We start from the raw sequence: 10,110 nt of genomic DNA, 5'->3' as shown, positions 1-10,110 counted from the left end.
CTCTTCGCCAAGTTGGAGAAGTGTGTCTTCGAGGTATCCAAGATCCCCTTCCTAGGATACATTATCTCTCCAGAGGGATTTGAGATGGACCCCGTGAAAGTGTCGGCCATCCAGGAGTGGCCTCTCCCACTGAGTACCAAGGCAATCCAGAGATTCATCGGATTTGCTAATTATTATCGACAGTTCATCCGGGGGTTCTCTTCCCGCATTGCACCTATCCTGGCCCTCATCCGGAAAGGGGGTAAACCCAGCCTGTGGCCTCCATCTGCCATAGAAGCCTTTCAGTCCTTGAAAGAGGCCTTCACGTCCGCTCCTGTTCTCCGACATCCCAATCCTGCACTACCCTTCTGCATCGAAGTTGATGCTTCTGAAGTCGGAGCCGGAGCTATCCTGTCTCAGAGACACTCCACTGATGGAAAATTGCACCCCTGTGCGTTTTTCTCCAAGAAGTTCTCATCCGCAGAGCAGAACTATGATGTCGGAAATCGAGAACTCTTAGCAGTCAAGCTTGCCCTTGAAGAATGGCGTCACCTCCTGGAGGGCTCTGAAATTCCTGTCCAGATTTTCACAGATCACAAGAATCTGGAGTTTATACAGTCCCTCAAGAGGCTAAATCCCAGACAAGCCAGGTGGGCCCTTTTCTTTTCCCGATTTAACTTTGTTTTGACTTATCGCCCAGGTTCCAAGAATCTGAAGGCCGATGCCTTGTCTCGTAGCTTCACTCCGGTGGACCGTGACCCTGAGAGGCAGGAACCAATCATTCCACCAGTCAAGATCATTGCCTCTCTGTATCCCCAATTTGCCGACCAGATTCTGGCTGGGCAGTCTTCGGCTCCTCAAGATACTCCGATTGGCATGGCCTTCGTCCCTCCAGAACTTCGCCTGGCCATCCTGCAACAAACCCACTGCTCCAGGCAAGCTGGACATCCTGGTCCGGCCAAGACCCTTGAACTCTTGAGGCGCCTAGTCTGGTGGCCTGATATCCGCAAGGATGTAAAGGACTTTGTGGCTGCTTGTAATGTCTGTGCCACTTCTAAGCCTAGCCATTCCCGCCCCAGCGGGTTGTTACAGCCTTTGCCAGTTCCCTCTCGTCCGTGGACGCACCTCTCTATGGACTTTATTGTCGAACTTCCTCCCTCCGGTGGGAATACTGTGATCTGGGTTGTCATTGACCGCTTCAGCAAAATGGCCCATTTCATCCCTTTGAAGAAGTTACCCTCTGCGGTGGAATTATCCCAACTCTTTATTAAGTACATCTTCCGCCTGCATGGTTTCCCGGTGGAGATCGTCTCCGACAGAGGCACCCAGTTTACCGCCAAGTTCTGGCGTTCTCTATGTAAAGACTTGGGAATAACACTTAAATTTTCGTCTGCCTACCACCCGCAGACGAATGGGGCAGCTGAACGTGTGAACCAAGCCTTAGAACAGTTCCTGAGGAACCACGTGTCTCTTTGCCAGGACGATTGGTCTGACCTCCTCCCGTGGGCGGAGTTTGCTCATAATAATGCATGTCATTCCTCCACAGGAAGGTCCCCATTTATGGTGGTGTATGGACAGCATCCTCAAGCCTTTCCTCAGGACTTCGTGTTGTCGGACGTCCCGGCTGCAGATGATCTGGCAGCCCATATGCTTGCTATTTGGGCTGCAACCAAGTCTAATCTAGAGAAGTGTGCTCTAGTCCACAAGACTTTCGCGGATCGCCGTAGAAGGCCCTCTCCTCCCTACAAGGTGGGTGATTGTGTCTGGCTCTCTTCCAGGAATATTCGCTTGAAGGTGCCATCTCCCAAGTTGGGTCCGAAGTTCCTGGGTCCGTTCCCCATCTTGGAGATAATTAACCCTGTAGCCATCAGACTTCAACTCCCACCAGAGATGAGAATCCCCAACGTGTTCCACGTCTCCCTGGTGAAGCCCACCGTCTCCAACCGTTTCTCTGGTGTCCAATCTCCTCCTCCTGCTGTCTCTGTGGAGGGTCAACAAGAATTCGAGGTGGAGAGAATCCTTGATTCCAGAATCTCCAGAGGGTCCCTTCAATACCTCATCCATTGGAAGGGCTTTGGCCCCGAAGAATGCTCTTGGGAGGGACACCGTGATGTGCATGCTCCTCGTTTGGTAAGAGACTTCCACTCCAAGTTTCCCCAGAAACCAAGTCCCGGTGGTCCTGAGGCCCCCCGTGAGGGGGGGGGGTACTGTCAAGACCGCCGGGAGCGCGAGGAGTCGCGTCCGCTCCCGGCGGCGAAGAATCCAAGATGGCGGCGCCCAGGGAACCCACGTGGGTTCTGACGCCGGCGTTGTGACGCCAGCACGGCGCGACAGTCGCAGGCGCGCTGACGCTGGCGCAAGGGCGCCAAATTCAAAGATAAAAGGACGCCTGAGACGCCAAGATGGCGCCCGAAAATAGGATCCTGTTCCCTGAGAGATTCCTGGGTTCCCTTGCTGTTTTTCCCTGCTTATATCTGCCTGATTCCTTGTTGTGACCCCTTGCCTGGACTTGGACTTCGCTGTTACTCTGCCTGCCTTTGACCCCGTGCCTTGCCCTGGACTTTGTTGTATTCCGCCTGCCTTCTGACCTGTGCTTGGACTTTGATTATTCTCTTGCCTAACCCCTGGATACCACGACCCTGATCCCTCCTGAGGGGCTTCCTCCTAGATCCGGACTACTCCCCAGAGGGGGCTCCCGGCTTCCTGACACCTGAGGAGGAATGGGTAGCATTATTGTATGCAAATTCTGCCCAGGGTAACAGTTCGGACCATGTAGACTGATTATCAGACACATAGCATCTAAGGTATTGTTCAAGGGACTGGTTTACCCTTTCAGTTTGACCATTCGTTTGGGGATGATATGCAGTGGAAAAAGATAATTCAATCCCTACTAAAGAACAGAAAGCACGCCAAAACTTCGAAACGAACTGGACCCCCCTGTCAGAAACAATATTCTCAGGAAAACCATGTAACTTAAAAATGTGAGTAATGAATAGATCAGCCAAGGTTTTAGCAGAAGGGAGGTGTGGAAGGGCAATAAAATGGCCCATCTTACTGAACCTATCCACCACCACCCAAATCCCTTGGGAAGGGGGCAAATCTACAATGAAGTCCATCGAAAGATGGGACCAAGGTTTCTCAGGAATTGGCAATGGATTTAACAGACCTTGAGATAACTGACGAGAGGATTTAGATCTTTGACAGACTGGACAGGAGTTGACAAAAATTTTTGTGTCCCGTTTGAAAGAAGGCCACCAAACATGACGGGACAGTAGAGAAACAGTCTTAGTAACTCCTGAGTGCCCCGCCATTTTAGAATCATGAACCTCCTTCAAAACTTGCTCCCTAAGCTCCTCAGGAACAAACCATCTCCCAGGGGGAGTATCGGTAGGAGCAGATGTTTGTAAGGGAAGTAATAGGGAGGAAAGATCGGATTCTAAAGTGGCTAAAATTAATTCTTTGGGGATGATGGGAGTACACTCACTAGAGTCGGAGGGGAAAGATTCAAAACTCCTAGAGAGTGCATCCGCCTTGGTATTTTTGGAACCAGGCCTGAAAGTTAAAACAAAATTAAACCTTGAGAAGAATAAGGCCCATCTGGCTTGCCTAGAATTTAGGCGATTAGCGGATTCAATATAAAGTAAATTCTTATGATCAGTATAGACCGTCACCACATGTTTTGCACCCTCTAGGAGATGCCGCCATTCCTCAAAGGCCAATTTGACAGCCAACAATTCCCTGTTCCCTATGTCGTAATTTACCTCTGCAGGTAAAAACTTCTTAGAGAAAAAGGCACAGGGATGCAATTTGTTGGAAATCGGATGCCTTTGGGAAAGGACTGCCCCCGCTCCCACCTCAGAAGCATCAACCTCTACAATGAAAGGAAGAGCGGGATCAGGGTGTTGAAGAATAGGGGCAGAACAGAACTCTCTTTTGAGGGTTTCAAAGGCGTGTAAGGCTTCAGGAGGCCAAATACTGGGATCAGCGCCCTTCTTGGTTAAACTTGTGATGGGGGCTACAATAAGAGAAAAATTCTTAATAAATTGACGATAGTAATTGGCAAAACCAAGAAATCTTTGAACAGCACGTAACGAAAGGGGTTGGGCCCAATCCAGGACAGCTCTCACCTTGCCTGGATCCATTTCTAGACCCTTGTTGGAAATAATAAACCCCAAAAACTGAACAGAAGAAACCTCAAAGGTACATTTCTCTAGTTTTGCATAAAGATTATTCTCCCTTAGCCTACGTAAGACTTCGCAAACATGATTACGGTGTTCGTTTAGATTGGAAGAAAAAATAAGAATATCGTCAAGGTAGACCACTACGAATACCCCCAGCAGATCTCGAAAGATGTCATTGACAAATTCTTGAAAAACTGCGGGGGCGTTACAGAGCCCAAAGGGCATTACTAAGTATTCGTAGTGGCCATCCCTGGTGTTAAATGCTGTTTTCCACTCATCCCCCTCTCTAATACGAATGAGATTGTAAGCACCTCTAAGATCAAGCTTGGTATAGACTTGGGCACCTTTAACCTGGTCAAATAGCTCAGAAATTAGAGGAAGGGGGTAGCGGTTCTTAATGGTGATTTTATTTAAACCCCTATAATCTATACAAGGGCAAAGAAAAACCCAGCACCGGCAGGAGAATTAGAGGGTCGGATGAAACCTCTCTCAAGGTTTTCTTCAATATAGTCCCTCATTGCTTGGGCTTCAGGTAAAGAAAGAGGATACGTACGACCACGAGGAGGAGTGGAACCTGGAACTAGGTCAATGGGACAATCATACTGTCTATGTGTTGGTAAGGTTTCAGCAGCCCTTTTGGAAAAAACATCGGCATATGCCGAATAGGCTGCAGGTAAACCCTCAATTGAGGTAGTTGCTATTGTTGGAGGAATACATACGCCCCCACAATCTGAACCCCACTGAGAAATCTCCCCCGTAACCCAATCAATATGAGGATTATGAGCCTGGAGCCAGGGTAACCCCAAGATAAGAGGAGAAGAGGCACCTTCAATAAGAAAAAGGGCTATCTCCTCACTGTGAGAATCGTTAATACACAATGATAAGAAGGCAGTTTTTTTGTTAATTACACCTGACCCTAGGGGTCTTTTATCCACCGCTAAAATTCTCATGGGGGTACACAGAGGGACCAGAGGAATACCATGTTTGGCTGCGAAAGCAGTATCCAAAAAATTACCCTCCGCCCCAGAGTCCACAAAAGCGGACAAATTAACAGAACCCGTAGGCCAAGACAATTTAATTTGTAATAAAACCTTGGAGGCAGATTGGGGAGAGGAAACGCCTGCACCCAAATGGAGCTCCCCTTCTCCATTTAGGCTTGGGCGTTTCCCGGCCTCTTAGTACACTGATTAAGGAAATGATCCTTTTCCCCACAGTAAATACATAAACCTAGGGAACGCCTGCGTGCCTTTTCCTCAGGAGATAAGTGGGATAGGCCTAACTGCATAGGCTCATCCTGAGGTAAAGACACAGATGGGTTAGATACCTTAACATTAGTGACACCAGAATAAGAATAAGAAGTCCCCCTTTCACCCCTTCTCTCTCTTTGTCTCCTATCTATCTGGATGGCGAAAGACATGAGGTCATCCAGATTGGAAGATAGGGGGAAATTTACCAGACTGTCTTTGACAGGATCTGACAGCCCTATACGGAACTGACTACGTAGAGCCATATCGTTCCACCCGGTCTCTACTGCCCACCGGCGGAACTCAGTGCAGTACACCTCCGCATCCCGTTTCCCCTGGTGCAACTTACGAATCGCGGTATCGGCCGAAGAGGCGCGATCCGGGTCATCGTAGAGTATGGCCATGGTCTCGAAGAAAGTATCTAAGGAGATTCACACAGAATAGCTAAAGCACCAGGAACAAATCCTATCACGGGCAATCTAAAATGACAAACTGTCCCTTTAAATACATTCAAAACTCGTGCCATTGCGCGCTGACGTCACACGTCAGCGCGCCTGCGCCTTTAAGACGCGGACGGAAGCGGCGCGCGCGCCCTAGGCGCAGAAGATCCCTGCGGGCGTCCCCGCTTGGAGTGCGACGAGTGTCCCCGTCGCACTCCACAACCCCACCCCTACCGGGGTAAGTTATTACACCATCATAGGAATGCTTGAACCAAAAGTGTCCATCAACCACTGATCTTATGCGGTGTCTTATGTTGGGAATACCAGAGGAAGATGTTTGGAACTTCATTATAGGTGTAAATCTTGGGTCAAGAATTCTTTCCAGCGACAGTGGATGCTGGCAATTTAGGTTCTATGATGAGGAGGAGGCAAAAGTCCTCTTAGACTAAAACTTTCTTCCCCTTGATCCTTGTGGTTAAATATTTATTTCCCCCCTTGTATTGTTGAATTAAACATGCAAATTTCATCAAAACAGTCTTACTACTCTTCTATAATTATAAGAATATTCATGATGAGGGATACCCCCCCCCAAATCTTACTCTTTATGGCCTTCAAGTTTTCCCCATAGACCCTCAGTCTGAGAACATTTAAATCCTACAGGTACAAAACACTGTCATTAGCTCCATGCTTTCCATTCTCAAAACCTCCTACAGTGTAACTATCAAGAGCATCCTGAGCAGCTGTATCACTGTCTGGGCTGGGAACTGCAATGTCATAGAGCGCAAGACCCTACAGAGGATAGTGAAGACAGCAGAGAAGATCATAGGTGTCTCTCTTCCTTCCATCACGGACATTTACACCACTCGCTGCATCCTTAAAGCCACCAGCATTGTGGCTGATCCAACACACCCCTCTCACTCACTGTTAACACTCCTGCCCTCTGAAAAAGGTACCGAAGCATTAGGGCCCTCACTACCAGACTGTGTAACAGTTTCTTCCACCAAGCCATAAGGCTCCTGAATATTCAGGGACCAGACAGATCTCACACGCACACTCCATCTGACCTTACTATTTACCACAACGTTACACAGCCACTGTACGCCATTGTATAAATAAATAGCCATTGGATACAATTGTTCTCTATGAGCACATCTGCACTTTATCATGTTCTTCATCATGTTCTTACTACTGTCATGTCACAATGATACACCCATCATGTCTGACGTTTAGCATTATTTACTAAAAGGGATCCTGTCATCGGAAAACATGTTTTTTTCAAAATGCATCAGTTAATAGTGCTACTCCAGCAGAATTCTGCACTGAAATCCATTTCTCAAAAGAGCAAACAGATTTTTTTATATTCAATTTTGAAATCTGACATGGTGCTAGACATTTTTTCAATTTCCCAGCTGCCCCTGGTCATGTGACTTGTGCCTGCACTTTAGGAGAGAAATGCTTTCTGGCAGGCTGCTGTTTTTCCTTCTCAATGTAACTGAATGTGTCTCAGTGGGACCTGGATTTTACTATTGAGTGTTGTTCTTAGATCTACCAGGCAGCTGTTATCTTGTGTTAGGGAGCTGTTATCTGGTTACCTTCCCATTGTTCTTTTGTTTGGCTGCTGGGGGGGGGAGGGAGGGGGTGATATCACTCCAACTTGCAGTACAGCAGTAAAGAGTGATTGAAGTTTATCAGAGCACAAGTCACATGACTGTGGGTAGCAGGGAAACTGACAATATGTCTAGCCCCATGTCAGATTTCAAAATTAAATATAAAAAAATCTGTTTGCTCTTTTGAGAAATGGATTACAGTGCAGAATTCTGCTGGAGCAGCACTATTAACTGATTCATTTTGAAAACTTTTTTTCCCCTTTAACATATTACATCTGCTGAGTGTGCACTGTCTTGTCCTGTCCCTGCACTGTGCTGACCTGTCTTGCAGGAGTTGCATATTTTTGCACTTGCACTTTTTTTCTGTTGTCCAGTTGTGTAGCACCATGTCCTAGAGGAACGTTGTTTCGTTTCACTGTGTACTGTACAAACGTATATGGATGAAATGACAATAAACTCACTCTTGACTTCTTCTTCTTGACTTATTTTCAGAACCCAGAAAGCAGTATCAGAAAAATCTCTTGGTGGTAAGACAAATATAGGACCTGCTATTAAGAATGCTCAGGACCTGGGGTTTTCTGGATAACTGATCTTTTGTTATTTGGATGTTTATACCTTAAGTCTACTAGAAAATCATGTAAACATTAAATAAAATCAATAGGCTGCTTTTGTTTTCAATAAGGATTAAGTTTGAATCAAGTACAATGTATAGTTACATTATAAAGAGAATTTGGATTAGTTGGATGAAATGGAGTCTATGGGAGATTACTTTTCTGTAATTCTTCTGGATAACAGGTTTCCGGATAGCGGCTCCCATACCTGTACAAAGATATTAATGGGTTATTAGGAATAGATGGGAGAGTTAGTTACACTCTAGTCTGTTGTCATTTATTATATCCAGTTTATTGTGTGTGCCCAAAGTTGAAGGTGAGCATTCCATGCTTACAGTTCTGCAATAATATAAGGAATTTTCTATTTCCTGACGTTTTCTTATATGTCAGCTAAATTTAGGTGCTTAATACAGACTCCACTGGTCTATATATAAAGTCGTGCAGAATGGTTCTTTATTAATTAACCATTCAGATTTAATCAAGGGAAAGCAGATCCATAGCTGTTGTCTTGTGTGCAATGTTCCAAGTGTTTCATTATCTGTGTTTTGATTTTTCTCCAGGGGTCACTGACATTAAGTAAGTAATGGCTGACACAGACTTGTCTGCATGTTAATGTGTCAAATATCAGAGGTCAGGGAACTTGTCCTTGAATGATCCTTGGCCCAGTGATATGAGCAAGACTTGTTGGTCAGTTGAAGATTCTTATTAACTGCTGCCCGTCTCATTTTAGTTTGGAATATATACTAGAATTAGATATAGGTTTTAAGTCTTTTAGAAACCACATTATAAAGATTCCTAGTTAAAATAAAAATGTATGTTGCCCAGAACTTATAAGGTTTTTACTTGTGGTGTTCAAAATAAAAGTAAAGCCTAAAAATATGGCTAGATATCTAGTTTTGAATGCTGTCCAACTGATCCAGGTCTTTAAAGTCATCATCTTCGTATGTTCTTTTGAATGCCAGTGGCACTGCACATGCTCAGTGTACAATGAGCAGCTGTTGAGAATCTAACCTTAGGGGTCATTGAAAATGATCATTTTCAACCAGAAAATTAAGATTGCATTTCTGCTAAAGGGCTAATTATTTGTGATCCAGAATGCATTGGTTTTTATGCTCCTAAGGAAAGTGAATTAATTACTTATGTGACTTAATTACTAATTAGCCTTGTATCGTGAATGTAATATTGTATATATACTGTATTGTGAGTGGGTCCCTATCAGTGTTGGACTGGGATACTAGGGGCCCACCCAAAAACCTTAGACCAGAGGTCCACCAAGAAAATTTAGACCAGGGGCCCACTCTCAGTACTATTATTCTTCCTCTCCTCACTCAACCTCTATTCTCCTAGTCTCTTTTAGTTATACATACTATAATCTATTTTTCCATCTTTTTAGCCACTTTGTTCTCATAGAAATAAGGAATGGCCATGAAATAGGCCAAATGTTTAGCAGCATGAGGGGCCCACTGACACCTTGGCCCACCGGGAGTTTTCCTGGTATCCCAATGGGCCAGTCCGACACTGGTCCCTATCCTTTCATAACTGACAGTTGCCCAGAGCATGTGCTGTGAATCATTTTAACTTTTAGTAAGATGTAGAGAGTGATATTCTGAGACAATTTGCAGTTGGTTTTCATTTTTTATTATTTGTGTTTTTTTACTTATTTAGCAGCTCTCCTGTTTGCCATTTCATCAATCTGGTTGCTAGGGTCCAAATTACCCTAACAACCATGCATTGATTTGAATAAGAGACTGGAATATGAATAGGAGAGGCCTAAATAGAAAGAGGAGTAATAAAAAGTAGCAATAACAATACATTTGTAGCCTTACAGAGCATTTGTGTTTAGATAGGGTCAGTGACCCCCATTTGAAAGCTGGAAAGGGTCAGAAAAAGAAGGCAAACAATTAAAAAACTATAAAACAATTAAAAGAAAAAAACAATTGGAAAGTTGCTTAGAACTGGTCATTCTATAACATAATGAAAGATACCTTAAAGGTAAGCCACCTCTTAAAAAAGGACTACGAGGACCCATAACAGCCTGGATGGAGACC

Source organism: Xenopus laevis, chromosome 5L (genome assembly GCF_017654675.1).
Source record: "Xenopus laevis strain J_2021 chromosome 5L, Xenopus_laevis_v10.1, whole genome shotgun sequence".
NCBI lineage: Eukaryota > Metazoa > Chordata > Amphibia > Anura > Pipidae > Xenopus > Xenopus laevis.
Note: the sequence above shows the minus strand (reverse complement) of the source record.